Consider the following 25,658-nt stretch of genomic DNA (forward strand, 5'->3'; position numbering starts at 1 on the left):
AATGGATTCTTTATGTTGGTGTTTTCACATTTTCTTTTCTTACAGTCAACACTTGATCAAATGTGGGAGTCATTTATCTCATGAGCCACTTAAACTGGATTGGAGTATTCATTGTCACATTCCTTAACTTACATTTCCCCTTAAACTCTTCTCTAATGGTGTGATAATATTAATGGTGTGCTCCGATACACCCCCATGTTCACTGTGTACATAATTCTTGCACAATTTTTTCCAATTTATAATATAAAACAGACATGATGTTTTAACCATGACATGATGGTTTATGCTTTAGGCTGTAGAAGCAGAAGTTTCTCAGATGATTTAATTTTTTCTCCACTGTGTGCATCACTGGCTTTCCTATCTCTCTACTCCTCCACAAGGTTCAGAGTTTCATACTGAACGACAGACTTCTGAGCTGTGTTTTTGCATCTGTGTGTATTCAGTGTTACAGGTCCGTGTGGGCGGCTGATCATGGCTCATGTGCCGAGGTTATGTGGCGGAGATGAATACAGCAGAGGGCTGTACATGCCTGCAAGACAAAACACTGGAAATACAGTAAAGAAAGGCACAGTTTCTAAAGAAAACATTAGATTTTCAAAAATAAATAGTTAAAATTAAGTATAAAAAAGAGTATGAATGTTGCTTTATATAAAATGGACATTAATGACCTAATGTAAAACCTTAAGGTCTCGACAAAAAAATATGTGTTCTCTGTATTAAGATAATTTCTTCCTTGATAAGCATATAGTTATTTCTGGCATTTTGTTTGTAAATAAAGGCGTTTAAATGGAGATGGTTTGCCTGAGGCTTTTTTCTCTGTGGGTAGATGCTGAGATTATAACAAGTGACGGGGTAATTAGGCACCTAACTAAATGACTCGGCAGGCGTTTTTTGAAATGATCTTATAAACAAAGGAGATGTGGAATTGAGTAGGCGAGGTTGAGATTATGGTAAATATTTAGTCATTTTGCTCCACAATGGACAGTTTTGCACATATGGAATAGTTATTGTGTTAATATCTACTTTCAGGAAGGATCAATCATTTTTTATATTAAAGGGGACCTATCATGCAAAATACAGTTTTTAATGTCTTTTATACATAAAGATGTGTCCCCGGTGTGTCAGGGAACTCACGCAGCGTCAGAAAATAAAACCCTCTCTCTTTTCCTCCGTACCAAAATCTCTAAAAACGGGGGTACAATGGAGCTGATCCAGATTTGCGGCCGATATGACGTCATATCGGCGGCGGACCCACAGCACTATCAGAAACGTTGCTATCAGAAACAATGCCCGACTGTTTTGGACGTAATATGGTCGGTGCATGTTTGCATTAGCATCGCTAAAACTCAGAGCTAACCTGTACTGGAGAGCATGAAGCAGGAAGTAAAGGAACTCACCTTGTGGTATAACCGGCAAGAGAGAAAGCCTTTGAGCTCCATACAGTTTCAGAAATAATCCTTGATAATCCATGATATGGCGTTTCATCACCGCAGAATCTGCCGGTAGCATCTCCCGCATGAGCTCCACCCCTATTTTTTATCTTTTTTTTTTTTTAAAGCTTTATACCCAAAATCAGCACTTTTGAAACATGAAGTTAAATAGAGGGATATGAGGCATGGCTAGAATGGGTGATCTGTTTGGTATTTTGAGCAAAACACTTCATAAACATGTTTTTTACATTTTTTTTTTTATATATCTGAGACCTATGCTATTGCCTAAAAATAGCATGATAGGTGCCCTTTAAGTATTATTGTTGAATTCATAATTGAAATTAGCTTAAATAATAAAGAATTTCTTAATGATTAGACGATCAAGACAGTGGCCAGTGTGACAAATAAGTTAACTGTCTGGCATTGGAGTATTTAGGAGTATAAAAAACTAAATCAATTTATACAAAGCAAATACCGCAGATGATGCTTGTTCGTTATTCTTTTATTTAGCTGCATTTCTTAGAATCTCATGGTCCCCCAAGTAAGTGTATGCAGAGGTCAGAGGCTCTTTGAGATGAATGCATACATAGAGGCGCACACACACTTACACACACACATACAAAACCTTTTCATCTTAGCAGTGTGATTCACAGTTTTTTTTATTTTTATAGTAAGAAGAATGGACTAAGTGCATCGTGCTTGGCCTTTTCTATCATCTCATCCACCCACAACAATGCCCCCAACTGTAAGGGAGTTGGCTGAGTGTAAAACAGCTGGTGTGAAGTTGCTTCAGTGAGAAAAGGCTTGAAGAATGGTATCCTCGTGTTGTGTTATCTTATGATGCTCTATTGTAGGCATAGGATTCTGGATAGGGTCAGTGGTTTACCGAGTTTCTATCCCCTCTTATTGTAAAATCGTACAGGTTTCAGGGTTCCCCTTTTGCCTCAGTGGTATGTCTAGATCAGGGGTCGGCGACCCTAGGCACCGTAACCAGTGGCACACTATAGGAATAAGTGTGCAAAATATTTAAATTGTATTTTCGGATCCTGAACGAGACCGCCGCCAGAGCGCGTCTCCCCGTTACCTGCAGAAGGAAGCCATGCACGCCATGCACGCAACGCAGCGCAGAAGGATAACTTCTAGGCCCCCACTCTCTTTAACTCAAGTCGACTTGCTGCTGCTTTCCTCCGTGGTGAAACGATCAGGGGTGTAGTGCTGCCGGAGCGCGCCGGCACAAATTGCGGTAGGCTACCCATAAGGAGCTGTACAAATGCTGCAGTTTTTGCGTGGCTGTGTCTATAGTTGAAAGCCCAATGGCGATCTGCTCATCTCTCATCGAAACTAATATGCTACACAGGGGTGGACTGGCCATCGGTGTGTTCTGGAGAATCATAGAACGGACGGTCGTCATTATTATTCCGTTCAAACCAATTATTTAAATTTGTTTAAACCGCATCATGTAAGTTGCGCTGACAGGTGAAAGAGGTCCACACACACTGCTCAAATTATTTGTTAAGAACTTTACAGGTAGGCCTACATTCAGCAAAATATAACATTTTAAGAGGTTAATATACACAAGGAGTTAAAAGGTAAGATAATACAAATAAAACAAATAATGGTTTCTCTCCTACAGATAAGACACAAGGCAACTGAATCGATGCAACAATATAAAGCCCCATAAAACAAAGTGAACATATAGGTACAACAGAAATAAAAATATATGTATAGTAATAAAAGGAGCTATGAGAGGAATGGTGTTTTAAAGCTGCTGTGGCTCAGTTTTCTATTCAGAAAACCCTTCTGGCAGCATCCGGACGGTGTGACAGCACAGTGACGGTCCCCGGAGGAAATAAACCAATTTACCCAATGCAAGTGTGCTCATGGTGCATTCTGGGGAGTACGAGGAGAGATAATGAAAAACCTTTGTGTGGAGGACATTGCCAATACATTGTCTGAGATCATGTGGTACTCCGGTGAAATAAGATACACCTTGTGCATGTGCCTGCACGTAGAGCTCGCGCGCGCGTGCGTGCTCTGAAACACAACAACGTCCTTCCGAATCCTTGTCTGGGTGCAAGCACAGCAGAAGCAGGGCACCTCCTCCCATCGTGATCAGTAACACGTTTGACCTGCTGTCTGCTCTGTCGGCACGACCGTATTGGCACGGCAGTTGCACGTTTTACAGAAGGAACCTCTGTCCGCAGAGCGCTAAGCTTTGCCCTAATGCTCTGCTTACTGCATGCTGCCAATATTTTTTCTAAGATAAATCTGTGTTTTTAGGTACAAGGCAATGTTTTAGAGCAGTTACAGACAATGCTACACTCTTCTAGTATATATATATCCTTTATTTAACATGGTACAAAGTCTCATTGAGATTAAAATCTCTTTTTCAAGAGCGACCTGGCCAAGAAGGGCAGCATGAACAAAGTTACAACAGATAAAACACAGACAATAAAAGCAGACAGCGGTCGTAAAACACAAATTAAATGGCACATTAACCAGTCAATATGCAAATGAAAGAAACTATTATAAATCATTAAAAACTGGCACAATTTAAAACGACTTCAATTAGGGGATATAGCAATCACATCGACTAATGAATTATTGTTCTCGGTCCTTTAAGATGGACTTGAATTCCCCCATAGTGATCAAATCTGACAGTTTCAGCTCCTTCTGTATATTATTCCAGAAGGTAGGTCATACTTGATGATTGAGGAGAATCAGTGGCGATCCAAGAGTTGTTGGGGGGCCCTAGGCAAACATTCACTGGGGGCCCCTCGATCCTGCTCTTCATCACCACGCACAGGTATGACAGCACCCCCCCCCCCCCCCCCGGGTGCTAGAGCTTTTCAGGTTCAGAACCGGTTCTTCGGTTTAGCTCCGGCTCTTTTCACACCGCCCAGAGTCCGACTGGTGCTGCGTCATCGTTTGCGTCATGACGTAACCGTTTGCGTGCCTGCTTCATAAAGCCAAACCGCGCGGAAACCCCTCACAGCTGACACCGACAACAACAACAATGGCCGATTGTGCTCCAGCTTCCTCTGTACCTCTTCAGAAGACCAGATTCCCAGTAGGTAGCTGGTCTCTTCAGTGGACCACTGTTGCTTGTTAAGTTTCTCCATCGTTGTGTACAAACTGGATAAAGCGCCGGCTTTTTGTTGTTGTTCAGGAGTTGATCCCGCCCCTGCCCCCGCCTCGACGTAAGCGTGACGTATGCGGTACTTTTTCTCCAGCCGGACAATTTTTTGGTGCTTGAAACTAACCGGATTCCGGAGCTAAGAGGCTGCTCCGCTGCGGTGTGAACAGGAAAACCCGGTGCTTTTCAAGCTCCAGCTCCGAACCGGCCCTGAAACACCGTTGGTGTGAATGAGGTATTGGTCTACCTTCTTTGGGGCCCCCCTTCTGGTCCACGGCCCCGAGCAGTTGCCTGCCTTGCCTGTTCGCAAGGTACGCCCCTGAGGGGAATTATTTCCATCCTTTCTTTTCTAGAAAAATGCTATAAAGTAAATCACTTTAAAGTAATTAAAATATCATCTGCTTTTACCATCTGGGACATTACACTGGTTTTCACATGAATGCATCAATGATTATAATCCTATAATATATATCATTATGATCATCATCACTGTGACCAAGGGTGTAACTTTGGTTTGAGAAGTGGGGGGGACACAAAACAGGGGGTCCTCCGCAATAAAACATTTTCTCAATTTAATTCCATTTCCTGCCTTTCTACAAATATATTAGGGACTATAGTGTTAACAAATCCAAGAAAAATGTGTAGTGTATATAATGAGTGTGCACACTTATCTAGTATCCTATCCATGAACCTGTTTTATTTGTGATGACCTCACATCCTCTAGGCTAGGGGGTCCGGGGGCATGCACCCCTGGAAGATTTTTTTCTTTAAATTGATCAATCAATCTGGTGCACTTTGAAGGCAACATTAAGAGATTTATGGATACAGTTCTCAACACTCATATGAAACAGAACTGTATATATTTCAATACTCCAAAAACCATTATGCTCACACAACCAATAACAAATCATTGATAAACTCCTCTCTCCTATCTTTATCTTACCTAGTCTGCATTCTTTCTTTACTGACCTATAGTACACATTGGAAGGATTTCTTAACTTATTTTATATACAACCAATATTACATAGATGGAAATATTTGTTTACATAGATGACCAAACCGTTTGAGACACAGTGAGATAACTTAGACTAAAGTTTACAATCTAATCGCTCAGAGTCCTTTACCTCCCTGAGCTGACGTTATCTCTCTCAGTCCGTCAGGAGAGGACTCTCCCTCTCCTTATTGTTGAAACAGCTTCTAATCTCTGTTAGCTCTGAGCTAGCGCCAGATGCTAACAACAACCCCGTAACTCTCTCTCTCTCTCTCTCTCTCTCTCTCTCTCTCTCTCTCTCTCAAAGTCCGACAGGAAAGAGCTCTCCCTCTCCTTATTGTTGAAACAGCTACTAATCTCCGTTATCTCCGAGCTAGCACCAAATGCTAACAACAACCCCCGTAACTCTCTATGTATCTCTCTCTCTGTATCTTTCTATCTCTCTCACAAGATGCGCTCGTGCCATGCACACACAGACGCTCCTCCGTGACGATGACCGCTTGAGTAAAAAAAAAAAACACATTTTAAAAAGTGGGGGGGACACAAATGGGATTTTGAAAAGTGGGGGGGACATGTCCCCCCTGTCCCCAGTGGAAATTACGCCCATGACTGTGACTGTATTATCCCATATGCATTAAAAAGTGCTTTTACTTTAGGGATATTCTAATGTTAATAATGTTGTGTTTTCACTAAGTAATATCTTGAATGCAAGGACTTCTATTTCTACACTTGGTAAAATGTCTCTTTCACCAATGCTTTTTGTAGCATTTCCTTGAATGGTTGTTCAATATCTGATTCATCCACAATCTTGCAGAGTAAATCTGACCACTTACCTTTCATGGTGTGTGAACTGGTTGCTCAGCCAAGTAATAACAACTTAAATGTTAGCAGTGCTCTTTCAGTTAATCTCGTATTATGGACTGCCATTATCCGGCCTAAGAAGCTGAGTAGTTGTTGGTTATGTGACCTGAGGGCATTTACCTACATTAGAAAACCCTCAGTTTTTAAACCACTTATTTGCCACTTTGTATTTTAGGGTTAGCATTAGCACCATCACCACTATTGTTTCCATTCATACTGCTTTTGAATTGAAAATAAAGGGAATAATTATTTTTGAACCAAATGTCACAAAAAGTATGCTAAGATACTTATCCTACCATTCTGTTATTCGGTTCAGTCTAAAATGTAAATGCTTATCCTTAATCTAGCCAACAGGAAGGTTTGCGATTGAAGTTTTAGGTCTAACCAAGCTCTAAGAATAAAGTCTCATGCAGAAGACCTCTGACTAATAAATGAAAGCATGGAGAACATTACTTTTCTATTTGCAGGATGTCTCCTGTGATCATGAGCAATGTTCCAGATTTCTGGCACAGTTTAGTGGATCCAATTTAAAATGTCCGCTAATTTCTTAAAAGGCTCGGCTAAGAATGACAGTAATACTTTAATGTCTGAAAAATCATGCGTCAGTTACCATACATCTTGAGGCTAGAGTCGACTCACTTGCTTTTTGAAACTGACAATGACATCATTACTTATCTGTAATATACATAAAACTAAACTGTAGGCCTATATACGATTTCCCAGAATTTGACCGTTAATAGTATTTATTGATGAGGACAGACTGATTTAAGTTTCTTAGCTTTCCACTACTCAATACAAGTCGTCCTTGTACCTCACATTTGCTTTTTAATGGTTTCTAAAAGCTTTGGATGATATAAGCTCACATTATACACGATTTTCTCTTCATTCACCGCAAGGTTGTAGCATTTTAACAGATATTCAAGCTAATAAAGTTGTGTTTCTATGGGTACCTGACTTGATAGCTTGCTCTGCTTCATACAGCTGTTATGTGATTGGTGTCGAAAGGTCAGCAGTAAACTAGGTCAAAGTTGAAAAATGTGAACTTTAAGCACAGCAAACAACATTTCACAAATGTAATTTCAACAAAAATAAGAAACTGTAACTTATTGGCTGCACCCTGTTGTTACTAGAAACTTTCCAGGAGACATGCAATATATAATATATATAATTTGAAATGGGGGGGGTTAGGTGTGTGTGCTTGACAGGGGAGTGGCCTATAACAAAAGGTGCAGATATTCTAATTTCCCTACTATGGCATACGAGTCAATGCACATGGAGATGCATGCATATATGCTTCTACAGCTAGCTATCTTGTTAATAATTCTGTATGTTCTGTCCTTGGTGTATCTATTCATGCCATACCAGTCATATTGTACTGATACAAGAGAAAGAAGTTTAGGCAAACACAGGATTCTCAAATACCGCTGACGCATCCGTTACATAAACCAGTACAGGTAAAGATCTGTGTCTATGCTTGGGGCAAGAAACACTGAACACTTTTATAAGTCATCTGATGTTAACTCAAAACCAAGTGCTGTAGAACAATGCAGTGTTTTAGTTGGCATACCTTCAAAAAGGTATTGTTTGTAAAGGTTTAAATATGAGTGTGCAGAGAAAATGTGCATTGCTGCAGTCTTTGTTTGAAAGCCAGATTCAGTGCCAGCTCTTACCTTTCTCTGCGGAGCAAACATTCAGCTGCACACCTATGGGGGTTATTCCCTATCTTTATTCAAGAGCGTGGTATTTGAATTTGAGAGCATACTTTATTGATTTATTTCCCTCAAACCCTGTCCTCGTACTCAAATAGTGCCTGCTTGCACTTAGATTTGCTCTGCTTCTGCTCAAACTGTACGCTTGCACTCAGATATATTGCTGTTTACAGGTTTTTTTCTGCTCTCAGATTTATTCTGTGCGCTCGAAACTTTTGTGCAACAATCCTGTCAAAATCCCTCAACCAATAGGAGGCCAGGTGTCCTTGCGGGTGCGTTCGCTTTACTTATTACAGTGTCCCGTAAGGGCGGTTACTCTTTGGTTTATAAACTCCCGCCCTCCACGGCTTTATAACATGGCATGTACTGCACTTGTTTGATTTACAACTACCTTACTTAATAGCTACGTTCAGTGGCGGACTGGGACTAAAAATCAGCCCGGGAATAAAATAAAATCGTCCCTCCGTTGCCTTCTGCACAGAACATAGTGCGAGGTGGTTGCTATGCAACAACAATAACAGATAGCGAATGTTGTCGTTTAGGTGCTTTTTCTGGAGATAGGCACTTCTCAATCCATTCCCCCATAGTAAGGCCGAAGGTCGAAGTTAACCTTACATGTTTCCATCTTAAGCTTTGTTAGTTAGTTAGTTAGTTAGTTAGTTAGTTAGTTAGTTAGTTAGTTTCGTGACGGACGTAATGTAACAGTTGTAACGGTTCTCAGACGCGGAGGGATACTGATTTGTGAAAAGTAACAACAACTATTACCTGGATATACGCTCATTATATCACGGCTAAGAAACATCAGATTGCTTGATTTGACTTGTCCGTTTTAACTGTGCTTAACCCCCCCCCCCCCCCCCCCCCCCCAAAAAAAGATTTGTAGTCCCAGTCCGCCACTGAACGTAGCGTAAGGTAGTTATAAAGTGCAGTAGGCCTACATGCTATGTTATAAAGCCGTGGAGGGGCGGGAGTTTATAAACCAAAGAGTAACCGCCCTTACGGGACACTGTAATAAGTAAAGTGAACGCACCGCAAGGACACCTGGCCTCCTATTGGTTGAGGGATTTTGACAGGATTGTTGCACAAAAGTTTCGAGCGTGCACAGAATAAATCTGAGAGCAGAACAAATCTGTAAACAGCAATATATCTGAGTGCAAGCGTACAGTTTGAGCTGAAGCAGAGCAAATCTAAGTGCAAGCAGGCACTATTTGAGTGCAAGGACAGGGTTTGAGGGAAATAAATACATAAAGTATGCTCTCAAATTTAAATGCCACGCTCTTGAATAAAGATAGGGAATAACCCCCATACACACCCACTTGACTTTGAAACATTGTCCTGGTCTGAATAGTTTTTCTGTTTTTGAATTGATTTCCAGTTTATTTTATTGTTCAGACCATTGACGTACGAGTGAAAGATGCTTGCTCTCTTCTGATTTTTGCTCAAGATTTGTACACATCATTAACTTTGGCTTTTATTTCTTGACAGTAAGCCCTGGATTTTAATGCTGTGTTGTCAGAATTTTTGGATGTAAAGTAAACAGAAATATGAGCAATACCAGTAATGTCAGTGCAAGTTTACATCTGTTTGCTTATAGTTGATGGGAGTCCAGGAGTAAACATGACTTAGACTTCGACAATGTGTCATGCTGTGCAATGGCCTAGCTTTCCATTTGGGTATGACTGGCAATTTATCGTAATGAAAGTACTCGTGTTTTGTTTGGAAATCACCAGAAGGCAGCCAAAGCAAGCAAGATATACAAAGATACAATACATATGTGATATCAGCACAACAGAAAGTCCACAGATCTTGCCTGTTTATACTGCCAATAAGAAAAAAAGAAAAAAAAACTAATATCTGTGCGTATCACTTAAACATCACTTAAAATAGTTTGGCTTATTGTAATCTAATGTAATGCAGGGTTATTGCTTTTCTGAGTTTGTAACTTCATGTTTAATTGGACTTACAGTTGCTTTGGAAAAAAGTGTAAGCTTAATGACATGTAATAGGAAACAAAGCATGTTGAGAAAATACCTAAATGTTACATAAAGTTTAAGACTCTTCAAGGACACTTTGTTAGAGCGTTCTCAGTCCCTTGAGCCAGGGGTTAAAGGAAGGACATAAAGAACAGGTGCTCAGGGGTTTGGCTTCTTTTGATGTCGTTCACATCACTGCCCTTTTCCTGGAGAAAAGCCTGAGAGACTTCTCAACTGGAGCACCAAGACACTCTGTGCTACCTTCCTTTTTGTACTCTTGCTTTCTCTTCTACTTTATCATTTGTCAATTTATCCTTTATCATTTTTCTCCTCTTCCTTTTTCCATTTTATTGCTTTCTCCTGTCTCTTCAGTTATAGCGTGAAAGCAGTTAGGAGTATGGTTACCCCCATAACTCTTATGGGTTTCTCTCAGGGACACTTCTCTATTGTGGCATATCTTTAATGGAGCTCCAAGGACTGTGAGCTGCTATCTAAACAGGAAATAATGTACACAACTGAGCTGATTGTAAAGGCAGACCAGCATCTCTGAGAGCAACAGCAGTAAGATGTCAGCCTGCTGACAGTGAACATATTTTCAAGAGGATCACTGTCTTTCGGTCTTGTACCTAAGGGAGTGTTTACAGGCATGCGAGGGAAGATAAATAGGGCTCTCTGTTTAGTCAAGTAATGTCATACCTGAAAGCATGTTGTTTTCCCGTGAGTTGGGATTTCATCATAAATTGAGAAGCTACTTTCCTCATAGGGGATTTTTTCTTTACTTGGATGTTTGAAGTTATATAATGTGCTATTCTGCTAAGGGAGAGAAACTATCTTATGGTAATATTAGAAAAGAAGTGTAATCCTTACTTTCTTGTCCTTAATCTTTGAAGTAGTAGTTCAACCTGTGGATAAAAACAAATATTCCCTTTGTTGTATACAACTATGAAGAACACATATCATTCCCGTGCCTTTGTGCTAGCTATGGAGCTAGAGCCAGACGTTAGCTTAGCATGAGAAATAAAGCAGAAGGAAACTAGTCACTCAGTACAAAGTTAGAAAAGATATCTACCAACACTCCTTGATTAACACACTTAACATAAGATTGCAAAACATTTCCAATCTTTATGCTAAGCTCAAATAAGCTCTTCACTTCCTGCCTCTGGGTCCATGGCTCCATCTAACTCTCAACAGGAAAGTGAATTAAAACATATTTCCCAAATGTTAATTCCTTTGAAGTTCTGCTCAAGAGTGAAAATACTTGAAAATACTTGAAAGTACAATAAAAGTGATTACAGTGCAAAAGCCCAGGCACATAAAACAGATATTCTCACAGCATTAGTTGTTTCTTGAGTTATGTTGAGGTTACATCCGGGGACAAGTAATATAGCCCGAGCAATTTAATAAGTGCCACCATGCTGAGTTGCAAGAAATAATCACCACCATATATACAGCCAAGTCTAAAGTAATGTCTCTGCCCGCCAAATGAAGATCGGCTCATATACAGTTTTCTGGAATTACATTGAGAGGAGTGAGTCTAATCTATAAGTATGAGTCATCCTCAAAGAATTACCAGTGAAAATAGTTTATTCCCAGTCTTTAAAAACACTAGAATTTGCCTGCATGTTTAGCTAATTATACTGAGAGACCCAATGAGACCCTTTCCCCCAGTTTCCATTGGGTCCGTCTGCGCCGCGCTGCGCCGCGGTTTTGGTCCGACCTCCTCTAGCGCCATAACCCACCGGACGCGTTCCAGAAGCGTTCCAGAAGCGTTTCAGAAGCGTTTCAGAAGCGTTTCAGAAGCGTAGCGTCGTGCGTGCAGGCTCGCAGTTTTGTTAATGATTCGGGCATCCTGGACATATGTTCTTCTACAAGAAAGTAAGTAGGCTACGTAGTTAAATGTTTTATTTTTGTGTTTGTTAAAATTGTGTTTATTGAATGGCTCTGTACTGTACCTACAAGTATTAATTAACTTTAAAACATGAATATGTAGTTGTTACCTTCCACTCCACAAACTGCAGCGACTAAAAACCAGGCCTTGTCCTTTCTGATGTTGTCCTTGTAGTAAGCATTGGTTACATCATATAAAATAGTGTGTTTTTCCACTTCCATGATGAAAACCTCGTCGTCCATTGTGCGTATCGTAGTGGAGGTGTTGTGATGAAGGAGGGGGGTCTGCTAAATTAGTATATGTGGGGGACGGGCCTGGCCCGGATGCTCACCTTTCCACTTCCTGCGAGGGGGGGCTGCCTGCCCGACCTTATGTTACGGCTGCGCCGCGGCAAAAATAGAATTCATCCTAATTTTAGAGAAGCGCTGCGCCGAGCCGCTTCTGGGACGCTTCTGAGACGCGTCTGAGCCGTAACGCGGCGCGTGTGGTGGAATAGCACCCATTGACTAGAGTGGCCGCGATCTTTACGACCGCCGCGGCGCAGCCGTAACGCGGCGCAGCCGTAACGCGGCATAACGCGGCGCAGACGGACCCGGTGGAAACTGGGGGTTAGGCTGTAGTGCATTTTTTTTTTACAAATGGCCTACTATTCATCATTATGTTGTTGGCATAGCATCTGTTCATTAATTAGACAAAATGTTTACGCAACGGGCCTGAATAATACTCGAGCTGTCTGCAGATGACATTGTAATATAACTGATATATTGCTCCCATTAGTTTGTTTGAGAAGGCTTGTTGAGTGAAAATCTTCTTATACTATTCAGCTGATCACTGACAGTCACATCCACTATGGTCTGTCTCTTCTATGCCTTCTCTCCAGAGTATGCAAAGTACATATTACCATATCATGAGATTACAGTAAGCCATTTTCAGGCTTTGCTGATGCAGCCTTGGAGGCAACACTTTTTGCAACGGTGAAAATCAGCAAAAAGATCATGCAGTGAGGAACTGAAATACATATTGATCAAAAATGCAGTCAGGCGCCAAAGAAGCTGTTGTTGTTTAGGACAAGGAAACAATTTTCCTCCACTTAGTCACCTGCTACCCAGGAGCTTAGAGAACTACCTATAGCAGGGGTGGCCAACCCGCGGCTCTCGAGCCGCATGCCGCTCTTTGCCCAGTTTCATGCGGCTCTTCAGTTCATATCGAATTTTATATGTGTGAGTGTGGGGGAGAGACACGGACTCCTGGCAGTTAAACCTGATATTTAGTAGGTCTGTTAAGTATTGAATGCTGATCATTCTGACGTAATTTGGCCGGTCAAAGTTGTTTGGGCTCGGATAAAATCGCTCCGTTACTTTCGTCCCGTGTTACTTTCGTCCCGTGTTACTTTCGTCCCGTGTTACTTTCGTCCCGTGTTACTTTCGTCCCGGCTCTCCCTACGTGTGTATGTGTGGTGTCAGGTGTCAGTATGAGAGGATGACAGCGTGTCTAATTTTGATGTGGCCCAAGAGCCAATCACAATAATACCTGCGATGCAGTGAACCAATCACCTTTGAGGGGGGGGGAGAAACCTATCGTTGATTAAACACTATCTGATCATGAACTGAGTTTGATCCTAAAATGACAGGGAAGAAATGCACAGCTAAGCGAAAATATGAAGACGAACATAAGAGAGAGGGACTAAAGGGAGAAAGTTAAAAATGCTGCCTGACCTAGTGCAAAGTGTATTAGCGTTTGTTAACAAACTAAAACTGTTTAAGACACATTTTCAAAAAGGGAGAATTAGCGCATTTACCCTCTCTGCTAAAAGCAAGCGCACAAGCCACCTGTGCCACCCGGAAAAAGCAAACGGCCCGTTATGCAACATTGGTTGAAACCCTGCAGGAAAACTTTGCGACACGGTTCAATGATCTACATGTGAAAAGGCCACAGATTACGTTCCTCGTCGATCCTTTTAATGCTGAGACAAACTGTTTGAAAGCCCCGCTGGTCAAGGACGAGGCGGTGGCCGAGTTGGAGATGATCGAACTTTCAGAGGATGACCGACTGAAACCTGTTCTGAGGGAAGGGGCCCTTGAGTTCTGGAAAACGGTGCCAATCACAAAATACCCCAATGTCAAACAGGCTGCGCCAGGCCCGGACTGGCCATCGGGAGCACCGGGAAGTTTCCCAATGGCCTGGCCTGCCAAGTGGCCTGAGGATTTTTTTTAATGTATGTATTGTGAACGCAACGCTGCACAGATGCGGGTCTGACTCTGCCTCACAGAGGGTGACTGGCTGTCTACATGATGTGGCCTGCCGACATGGCCACTTTCATACAGACCATACACTAATGCCCTCGATTGGTCTCTGTGTGTCATTCAAGCTCGGGAGGGTGTGTATGTATGTGTGGCGCGAGCGAGCGAGAGAGAGAAAGCGCGCGCACCAGTTACGTGTCGGCTATTGTTGTTGTTAGCATCTGGTGCTAGCTAGCTGCGCTAACGGATATAAGGAGCTGTTTCAACAACAAGGTGGAGGAGAGTCCTCTCCTGTCAGACTGAGAGACTGATAACTACAGCTCAGGTGAGGTAAAGGACTCTGCTGAGTGTTTAGATAGTTAACTTAGTTCTCAGTGGGTCTCACGGTTTGGTCACCATTCATGTAAACACATATTTCCATTTGAAGGGGGAGTGATTAGTAAAATATGCATGAATAATAATAAAAAAACATTAACTAGGTGAAAAAAGGTAAGATAAACTTTAAAAACTTGTTGAGAGCTAAAACTAGTCTTTGCTGCTGCCTCAAAGGGGGGAGAGGGGGGAGACAGGAGAGGCTGATTCAGTAGCACAGACACACTCACAACTATAAATGAACCAAAAACAAATAAATAAACCAGTTTCAATGTTTTTTCATATTGGATATGGTATGTTATTGGTTATGGCCATGTACTTATGATTTTATGATTATTTAAATGTATACAGTTCTGTTTCATATGGGTGTAGTCTCTCTTTATTTCCCCCTCAACATGCACCAGATTGATGCATTTAAGTCCAACATTTAAAAAAAAAAATCTTACCGGGGGAGAATGCCCCCGGACCCCCCTATAGGATTTGAGGTCCACCCCCACTTAAAATATGTTCACATGAATAGGTTCCTAAATAGATACATTTTTTTAAATAGTAACCCATCTCCATATGTTTGTTTTTGACTTATTGTCCCAGTCCGGCCCTGGGCTGCGCTCAAGCAACTTTCAATGTTTGGGTCAACATACGTCTGTGAGTCTGTTTTCTACCCTGAAACAGTGAAATCTAAGCATCGATCTGTTCTGACTGACACACATGTGAGAGAATTGCTTCGAGTGGCCACAACGGAATACAAGCCAGATTTGAGGAGGATTGTTCAAAGCAAGGAATGTCAGAAGTCCCACTAATTTAAAGTGAGATAAAAAACCTTTCAATTTTGTTTACTGAGAGTTTGTGTGTGACTGCACACAATGTTCATTGTTATGTTGTTATGTTAACTGGCCTCTGAATACTGGTAGGAGAGCTTTAATTCAATTTCTGTCAATATTATGGTGTGTGTGTGTGTGTGTGTGTGTGTGTGTGTGTGTGTGTGTGTGTGTGTGTGTGTGTGTGTGTGTGTGTGTGTGTGTGTGTGTGTGTGTGTGTGTGTGTGTGTGTGTGTGTGTGTGTGTGTGTGTGTGTGTGTGTGTGTGTGTGTGTGTGTGTGTGTGTGTGTGTGTGTGTGTGTGTGTGTGTGTGTGTGTGTGTGTGTGTGTGTGTGTGTGTGTGTGTGTGTGTGTGTGTGTGTGTGTGTGTGTGTGTGTGTAAAGTTTTAGATTTTAATTTTGTCTGTGTGAGAGAGAGAGGGGAGGAAGACAGCAAAGGAGCACAGAGAAAGGATGAGAACAAAAGAGGGAAGGAGGGGGGGGGTGTGCACACGCATCTGTGACTGTGTGTTTGATGTGGCTCTTTGCAGTAACATAGTAAAAATGTTGGCTCTTAACCTCTGACTGGTTGGCCACCCCTGACCTATAGCGTAGAAGCGGTAACCTTTTAGGACCGTTCGCTCAGTTGTTGCAATTTTCATCTTCTACTGTAGTTTAAAATGACACCATCATTTATTGATGTGGTGTTTCCCAAGCTGATATAGAACCCCTCTCAATAATTAATCTGACGTAAGGCTTGTCCAGGCCTGAGCGAGGTGTGCTGCCGCTCCACTAAGGACCACAGTGATCATTTGGCCCCAGTCTGGGTAATTTCCATGTATCACTTTTATTATAGCTGCGATGAAACCCTGCGCGTGCTTCCATAAAGCACTTAAGGTCCTCTGCTTGTTTAATACAGTCCTCTCTCTGACAGGACTGCAATAATCCCATTTACCCATGAGTCACTGTGGCTAATACCACTTCTGCCCGCTTCTCACATCCCCATGCCATTACACGACTCATGTCAAAACATATCATATTTCATAAATAAAAACATACCTAAATATGGACGCATGCAGATGCACACAGATGTTTACTGATACTGCTGTGACTATTACAACCACCACAAGCCTAACAACTAATATGTCTACTACTGCAACAACAACAACAACCACTTCAGCTGCTTTACAGCTCTTTTCAATTTCCCAGGTCTATCTTGTAGAGAATTCCTTTGCCTGATCTTCTGAGTACATATTTCCTCTGGTAACAAGCCCCGGATGGCTCGTAGCATGAGCCCCGCCACCCTATCTTCCCACAGCTATTCCTCAGGAGATACTGTCATAAAAAACAGATGATTAGATACTGCCTTTCAAAAGTCCACAGAGCATGTGTAGACTGGATGAGCAAGCACACATACACAAGGCGTGGAAAACAGGAGCTCCTGGAGAGCCATCTGTCCTGATGGTGAAATCAAATAACAAACCTCAATGCACTGAATGGAATTTCAGATGTGTTGTTAAAATCAGGACATAGTGAAACCCCTTGTGACCACTTGTAACTTCAGCAGATTAAGAGAGATCTACATCTAGATATATAACTTGTAGAGAAGCTCGAAAACATTCTTGTTGGTAGATTAACTGCAGCTATTCACACACTTAAAAAAATAAATCTGAATCTGTCAGCGACTGTTATTGCAGACTAATTCCAATTCCAATGAAGCCATAAGGAAACAGGCTGACATAAAGATCATTAATAGTTCCGGTTATCTGCACCGTGATGTGATGACAGTAGGTAATATTGAAAACACGCTTTGTTGAATCTGAAATGTGTTGTAGATTTACTAATTCAACTCAATAAATCAGTGTTTAAAGCCCAATTACTACAGTCAACTCAGCTCTCATATGAAAACTAAGATTTGACTGCATTTTCGAAAAATGTATGGTGAAACATTTAACACATGCTCACCTGACATTTTAGAATTATTGCTAGACATTTACAGTACTCAGTTTGCTAGATTGTACTATTTATATTCATGAGATGCTAAAGTTGACATATTTGCACAATGTGGAACTTTATAAATAAAAATAAATCACAATGCATTCACATTCAGTGACTGTAAAGCCATTTAACTCAATAGCAGGTTATTTAATTTCTCAATTCCATGATGTTTAGGCCATTAAAGGGTTTTAATACTAGAAATAGAATAATAGCATTGATTTAATTATTTCCCCGACAGCAATAGCAAACCAAGAGAGAGAAAACCGTGAGAGAAACAATTGCCACATTGAAATCACATGCCCACAAACCACAAAGAAGATCTGCAGTTTATCTATTAGAAAACAATAAAACAGAGCTTAAGGTGGCAGCATATAGTATAGCCTCTCTGCAGCCACTAGTTAGCTGCAGTTTCGCTCTGGGTTTAAATCTCATAAGGATGTTGAAGAACACTTAATTTAAGATCAATAATGTTTCTGCCTCTGAGCCGGCCTACGTTTCCCAGAGGAGCCGCGGCCGGTGCACTGAAGTTCAGAGTCTCTCATCAGTATGCAACACAACACCACATATTCATCAGAAGTGTTTGGTCAGCTGCCTGAAGGCAAGAGAGACTCTGCTGCTTTATTCTATCACCGTCTGATCGAGCCAGACGATGAGAACGGAGCAAAGTTAGAGTGAGCTTCGATCTCATCGTTACAAACTGCATCAGAGTGCGGAGTCAGGTAATTTAGCAGGAACAATGGGATTACCTGCACTCCTTGTAATGCACAATAGAAGACTCCAGATCACAAGCGCTTTATTAAATCCTACCATTTAAAGTATGTTGTAACAGCTCATAAATCCATCGTACAAAGTGTGTGTGCTAACACTGGTTCTGTGCGCATGGATTTTTTTTTCAGATTTCCTGTTTAAAGAGGAGATATCAAGCTCATTTTCAGGTTCATATCTGTATTTTGTGTCTCTACTGTGACATGTTTCCATACTTTAATGTTCAAAAAGGTCTTTATTTTTCTCATACTGCCTGTGCTGCTGCACCTCTTTTCAAACCTCTGTCTGAAACCAGATCCCAGTCTGCTGTGATTGGTTAGCTGGCCGGCTCTGCTGTGATTGGTCAACCGCTTAGAGATGTCCCGCACCTTAGTGTACAGTGCAATGTGTTGGAGCGCTAGCCAGTAAAAGCCTGCAGTGATGTCACTATGTTGCGGAAGTCCAATCAAGGCGTTTCAGGCGGGGGGGGGTGGTGTGTGGGAGAGAAACTCCCTTTGGAGGGTTTTTGGCTTTTGCAGACCATCTACAAGCACAACAAGCTATATTACACACTACAGGAAAAGGAACCCCCAAAAAGCAGAATAGGGCCTCTTTAATTATTGTTATTAATTCATTAATTTGTTTCATTTATTTTCTGAAGTGCTGGACTGAGATGATTCACACTGTCTCTCTGTTATTGTTTCATAACTTGGATGTGGATCAACAACACACACACGCACGCACACACACACACACACACACACACACACACACACACACACACACACACACACACACACTGATTTGCATATAGAAAGAAAGAAGCAGTTCAATGATTGATTGGGAAGTCTTTTTTGGGCAGCGCTGTAGCACTACACTACACTACAGCGCACAGCAGATGGAAGAATTGGGAGGTTCAGGCTCTGAAGATGTGGGGGAGCTCCAGGTTTCACAGGTGCACCAACGACATTTATAATAAAGGAAGGAGGGCTGAGGCTCCGTCTGTACATGTGTGTGTGTTTCTATTTTTGCTGCTGGGACAGTCAGAAGGCCTGTCCTGGTGCGTCAGTGTGTAAATGGTGACACACTGATAGAGGAGATGGAGGGTTGCCCACTGCATCCTGGGACCTGGTCTGGCAAGTGCATAACACGACACAACTGCACATGATAGATATATATATATATACAGTGGGGCAAAAAAGTATTTAGTCAGCCACCAATTGTGCAAGTTCTCTCACTTAAAAAGATAAGAGAGGCCTGTAATTTTCATCTTAGGTACACTTCAACTATGAGAAACAGAATGGGGGGGAAAGAATCCAGGAAATCACATTGTAGGATTTTTAATGAATTAATTGGTAAATTCCTCGGTAAAATAAGTATTTGGTCACCGACAAACAAACAAGATTTCTGGCTCTCACAGACCTGTAACTTCTTCTTTAAGAGCCTCCTCTGTCCTCCACTTGTTAACTGTATTAATGGCACCTGTTTCAACTCGTTATCAGTATAAAAGACACCTGTCCACAACCTCAAACAGTCAAACTCCACTATGGCCAAGACCAAAGAGCTGTCAAAGGACACCAGAAACAAAATTGTAGACCTGCACCAGGCTGGGAAGACTGAATCTGCAATAGGTAAGCAGCTTGGTGTGAAGAAATCAACTGTGGGAGCAATTATTAGAAAAGGGAAGACATACAAGACCACTGATAATCTCCCTCGATCTGGGGCTCCACGCAGGATCTCACCCCGTGGGGTCAAAATGATCACAAGAACGGTGAGCAAAAATCCCAGAATCACACGGGGGGACCTAGTCAATGACCTGCAGAGAGCTGGGACCAAAGTAACAAAGGCTACCATCAGTAACACACTACACCGCCAGGGACTCAAATCCTGCAGTGCCAGACGTGTCCCCCTGCTTAAGCCAGTACATGTCCAGGCCTGTCTGAAGTTTGCTAGAGAGCATAAGATGATCCAGAAGAGGATTGGGAGAATGTCATATGGTCAGATGAAACCAAAATAGAACTTTTTGGTAAAAACTCAACTAGACGTGTTTGGAGGAGAAAGAATGCTGAGTTGCATCCAAAGAACACCATACCTACTGTGAAACATGGGGGTGGAAACATCATGCTTTGGGGCTGTTTTTCTGCAAAGGGACCAGGACGACTGATCCGTGTAAAGGATGAATGGGGCCATGTATCATGAGATTTTGAGTGACAATCTACTTCCATCAGCAAGGGCATTGAAGATGAAACTTGGCTGGGTCTTTCAGCATGACAATGATCCCAAACACACCGCCCGGGCAACGAAGGAGTGGCTTCGTAAGAAGTATTTCAAGGTCCTGGAGTGGCCTAGCCAGTCTCCAGATCTCAACCCCATAGAAAATCTTTGGAGGGAGTTGAAAGTCTGTGTTGCCCAGCGACAGCCCCAAAACATCACTGCTCTTAGAGGAGATCTGCATGGAGGAATGGGCCAAACTACCAGCAACAGTGTGTGAAAACCTTGTGAAGACTTACAGAAAACGTTTGACCTCTGTCATTGCCAACAAAGGGTATATAACAAAGTATTGAGATGAACTTTTGTTATTGACCAAATACTTATTTTCTACCATAATGTGCAAATAAATTCTTTAAAAATCAGACAATGCGATTTTCTGGATTTTTTTTTTCTTCTCATTTTGTCTCTCATAGTTGAAGTATACCTATGATGAAAATTACAGACCTCATCTTTTTAAGTGGGAGAACTTGCACAATTGGTGGCTGACTAAATACTTTTTTGCCCCACTGTATCATATTTTGTTTTGGCGTTAGGTTTAAACATTCACTGATTTCATTTGCACCCCCTTGCAATCCTGCCATGGTGTGCAATACTAACTCTTTGATTACTCTTCAGATCATCAAGCATTTTATTTGTTCAATTTCAATTACGTTTTGGACTTTTAAATGTCATTGAATATGTGTGATACTGTATACTGTAGCTTCAATAAAGTGCTGACACTCACAGATAGAGAACGTCTGAACAGAAAGGATACAAGACTGTGGTCAGACTGAATGCAAAATCTATTTTAAAGGCAGGATGGCTGCATAAGAAGTCAATAAAAAGATGCATAACAAATTCGGCAGGGTGGACAAGAGTGTTGTCTTCTCATATGATCTCTTGATTATTTCTGGAGATTCAGGTCCAGTTATTGTCCAGAGTTTCCTTTCCCACAGATCTAGCACACAAAAAGGCCATTATACAGTATGTGTCAGGTGCGTTCTCACAAGGCAAGGCAAGTTTATTTATATAGCACTTTTCAACACAAGGCAATTCAAAGTGCTTTACAAAAAATGAAAGACATTAAGCATTATAAAAGAAAAGCTAATAAAATAAACATTAAAAGAAAAAATACACGGATAAAAGTTACAGTGCAGTTTAAGATATGAATAGTTCAATTAAAAGCAGCGACAAAAAGAAAAGTCTTCAGCCTGGATTTAAAAGTAGTAAGAGTTGCAGCGGACCTGCAGGTTTCTGGGAGTTTGTTCCAGATATTTGGAGCATAATAACTGAATGCTGCTTTACCATGTTTAGTTCTGACTCTGGGGACAGAAAGCTGACCAGTCCCTGAAGACCTGAGAGATCTGGATGGTTCATAATTTAGCAGGAGGTCAGTAATGTATTTTGGGCCTAAACCATTCAGTGCTTTATAAACCAGCAGCAATATTTTGAAATCTATTCTTTGACACACAGGAAGCCAGTGTAAAGACTTCAGAACTGGAGTGATGTGATCCACTTTCTTAGTGTTAGTGAGGACTCGAACAGCGGCGTTCTGAATCAGCTGCAGCTTTCTAATAGATTTTTTAGTGAAACCTGTGAAGACACCATTGCAGTAGTCAAGTATACTGAAGATAAAGGCATGGACACGTTTTTCCAAATCCTGCTGTGACATTAGTCTTTTAATCCTAGATATATTCTTTAGGTGATAGTAGGCTGATTTAGTAACTGTTTTAATGTGACTGTTGAAACTCAGGTCAGAGTCCATGACTACACCTAGATTTCTGGCTTTATCTGTTGGTTTGAACATTGCACACTGAAGCTCAGCGCTAACTTTTATACGTTCTGACTTGGCTCCAAAAACCATTACCTCAGTTTTATCTTTGTTTAATTGGAGAAAGTTCTGACACATCCAGTCATTGATTTGTTCAATGCACTTACTCAGTGTTTGAATTGGAGCATAGTCTTCTGGTGAAATTGTTACATAGATTTGGGTGTCATCTGCATTAGGGATGCCAGCGATTATTCGAATATTCGTTACAGTCTCCATAATCGAATATTATTTTTAAAAATCGATTTTATTTATATATATTTTTTTTATTATTTAAATTTTTTTTATTATTATTTATGTTTTTTTTTTTTTTTTCTGGCTTAGTTTCAACCAAAATATATATATAAATATATATATGCTAATAATAGTAATAGTATTAATAATTGTAAATGGCCATTGGTCACACCACCAGTTTGTTTTACTGTAAACTTGGAGGAAGCCTGCGCAGAGCAGACTGCTGCTGCAGCAGCTACACACCGACCCCACCCCCGCCCCCCCTCTCCCTCTCTCGTGCGACTAAAGATGAACAAAGCGGCAGGTAAAAATAGTTCCTCCTCGTGGAACTACTTCGAACTTACAAGTCCAAAGGAAGTTAAATGCAAGCTCTGCGAAAAGACGTTGGTCTATCACAGCTCGAATAATCGATTATTATTCGCCAGGGCTGCCGAATAATCGATTTTGATCATGGTCAGTTTCTGGCAACCCTAATCTGCATAGCTATGGTAACTTATTTTGTTGTTCTTCATTATATGAGCCAGTGGTAGCATGTAGATGTTAAAGAGAAGAGGCCCCAAGATGGAGCCTTGAGGAACCCCACATGTCATATTTGTCAACTCAGATGTGTATTTACCTATAGAAACAAAGTTGTTTCTGTCCTTTAAGTAGGATTCAAACCAATTTAGAACTGTTTCCGAAAGTCCCACCCAGTTTTCCAGTCGGTCTAGTAATATGCTGTGGTCACACTCTACTCCTTTTGATTTTGGTTACTAGGTAGAGTGTGCTGCAACATGTAAACGTCATCAACATGGTAACTTGCATATTGTAAATTCTGCAAACAATGAGCGGCTCTATTCAAAGATGAGCTCAAGTGGACATTAACAGTAAAGTCTGCTCAATGTCCGGTCCAACATTTTCTGACAATTTGTGTCCTTACATACAGCTCTGCCTGCAATGATTGGATCATTTCAGAGTTACAGTGTGAATGGAGCTAAAGACTTGTACACGCTAGTTGAAAGTTGCGTATCCTGGGAATTTATTAATCTGATTATAAACGTACAGAGATTAAAGAAAGAAGGAGTGGAAACTGAGAGATTGTTCTATTTCCAGATGCTGAGAAGCTCCACTTTATCACTTGTTCATGCACATTAAAGGTGGGGTAGGTAATTTTGGAGAAACCAGCTCGAGTGCGCTAGAATTTGAAAATACACAACCGGAAAAAATCTGTCACTTCCTTACAGAGCCCCTCCTCCAACACACACGAACGCGCACATGACCAATGAGGGCACGAGATAAGTTTGTGCACAGATGGAAGGCTGACAGGCAGGTAGGCCATCTTGCTTTTTACAGTACTACGGCTTCCACAGATGACATTTTTTCATGGATTTTTTGTCAAAGCACTTAAGATATTCATTGCTATCGGGATGTTAAGAGCATTCCATGGAATATAACAAAAAGTGTATCTCGAGCCGGTTTCTCAAACGTACCTACCCCACCTTTAATTATATCTTAACCTTCACCTTTAAGGCAATCAGTCTGACTTTCTGAGGAAATGTAACCTATTTTCTTTCAATGAGAAAACTTTGAAATAAGCAATCTTTCACAACAAGTCTCCATAGTCATTACTGTTATAATTTGCCCTGCATGTCCTCCTTCGCCCTCTGACGCAGCTGACCAACCTTAAGGAGGGGCTGCCCTAGCATGTTGTTGATGTTGCAAGTTTATGACCGGGCAACTCTCTGTCAGAGATAGTTATTGTTGTGGAACACATCCTTCTCGGGGTGTAGATGACCTCGAGCCATAAGCGACAACAAATGTGATTCAGTGTCCTCAGCTGTTTAGTCTATCTATTGAAGAATGTTGATTATTACACTCTGAACTAGTTAAAACCTCGAGCTACAGGAGGGTTCTTCAGAATTGTGGCATCTCAACTGTGTGGTCAACTCGTGGCCCGTAACATGACGTGTGAATTCTCCGGCCGAAGCTCCAAATAAACCGTCAGTGTTTGCCATCAAAGCTCCAGCTCTCCTCGTGTCCTGACTCCAATTGCTTCAGAGGTTTCCCCCACAATTACAATAAGTGCTATTTGACATTATAGCCCAGGTTTAACCCCACCTAAAGAGGGGCATCCACTCTAATCTCGACATGCCCTGGCAGTGTTTATCCACATGCGACCTGAGAGGTGTTTGTGCTGCCATTTCGTCTGATATTGAGTGAAACAGAAGTGTGAACAGGCTCCGTCATAGAGATTCTCACCTTGTCCTAAACGGTATATCTCAACAGGGATTGTATCTGAAAAGGGTTCAAACAAGGACCCTTTGCTGCATGTATTCTCTTTTTTGATTGCTTTGCTGTGAATAGTGTTTTGAGGAAGATGAATCAGTGTCATCTGGCCTCTCTGTTCTTGCCCTCTCTGTATTTGGTTTTGTGTTTCTCTTCTCTTTTTCCTCTTCCGTTCTCATATTTCTGCCTCTGACTTTCTCTGACTATGCAGTTTCGTGTCACTCATGTGAATGCATTGTCTCCTCTAAAGGGCACAGTAGGATATTGTATGGTGTCCATTGCTGCTGAAGGAAGAAAAGCTATACTGTAGCCTATAATACACATAACAGAACATAATACGTAAATGGAAATAGACTGTTAAATTAAACCCAAGGTCTCCTGATTGTTATATCAGTAACTGAAGGTGTGTGTAAAATAGTTAGCAATGTAATTTGTGAAAAAAGGAGATCTTTGCATGTTAATATAACTGTTTCAATCTCAAAAAGTGTGTAATCTGTACTCTGAAAAGCTTGCCCACCGTCTTGTATTTACTGGAGTATCTCCACACCCTCTGTATGTGACCTCACTTTATTTCAACATTTTACGCATTGGCAAAAAGAGATTAGACAGATTTAGTGACCTTTCATCCCAGCAAGTCTAGCTGTTTCCCCACATTTTCAGACGTGGTGCTAAGTAAAGCTTCCTGGTATTTCGAGCATCTAATAACCTCTCGGAAAGAAGGTTTATAAATGTAATTCCCAAAATGCTACTGTTAAAACCCTTTCTATTGTTTTCAAGAAGGATGACAATCAGCTAAACTGGCTTACTGAATTGTCTGGCCTGTCATCTGACCTTATCATGTTTACCTTTGCATCCAATGAAATTATGATTTTTTTTTTTCACGCTGAAATCATTAATCAACATAATTCTCTAATATGTTGCACTTCTATCCTCTTATTTAGC

General features: G+C 41.3%; 1 protein-coding gene across 2 annotated transcripts in view; it reads left to right on the forward strand.

The window, feature by feature from the left end:
- LOC117440155 (FERM domain-containing protein 5-like) overlaps nucleotides 1–25,658 on the forward strand; it is a 76,711-nt gene that overhangs the window by 32,601 nt on the left and 18,452 nt on the right. The gene's annotated exons all lie outside the window — the stretch shown is intronic.

This window comes from Pseudochaenichthys georgianus, chromosome 3 (genome assembly GCF_902827115.2).
Source record: "Pseudochaenichthys georgianus chromosome 3, fPseGeo1.2, whole genome shotgun sequence".
Classification (NCBI taxonomy): Eukaryota; Metazoa; Chordata; class Actinopteri; order Perciformes; family Channichthyidae; genus Pseudochaenichthys; species Pseudochaenichthys georgianus.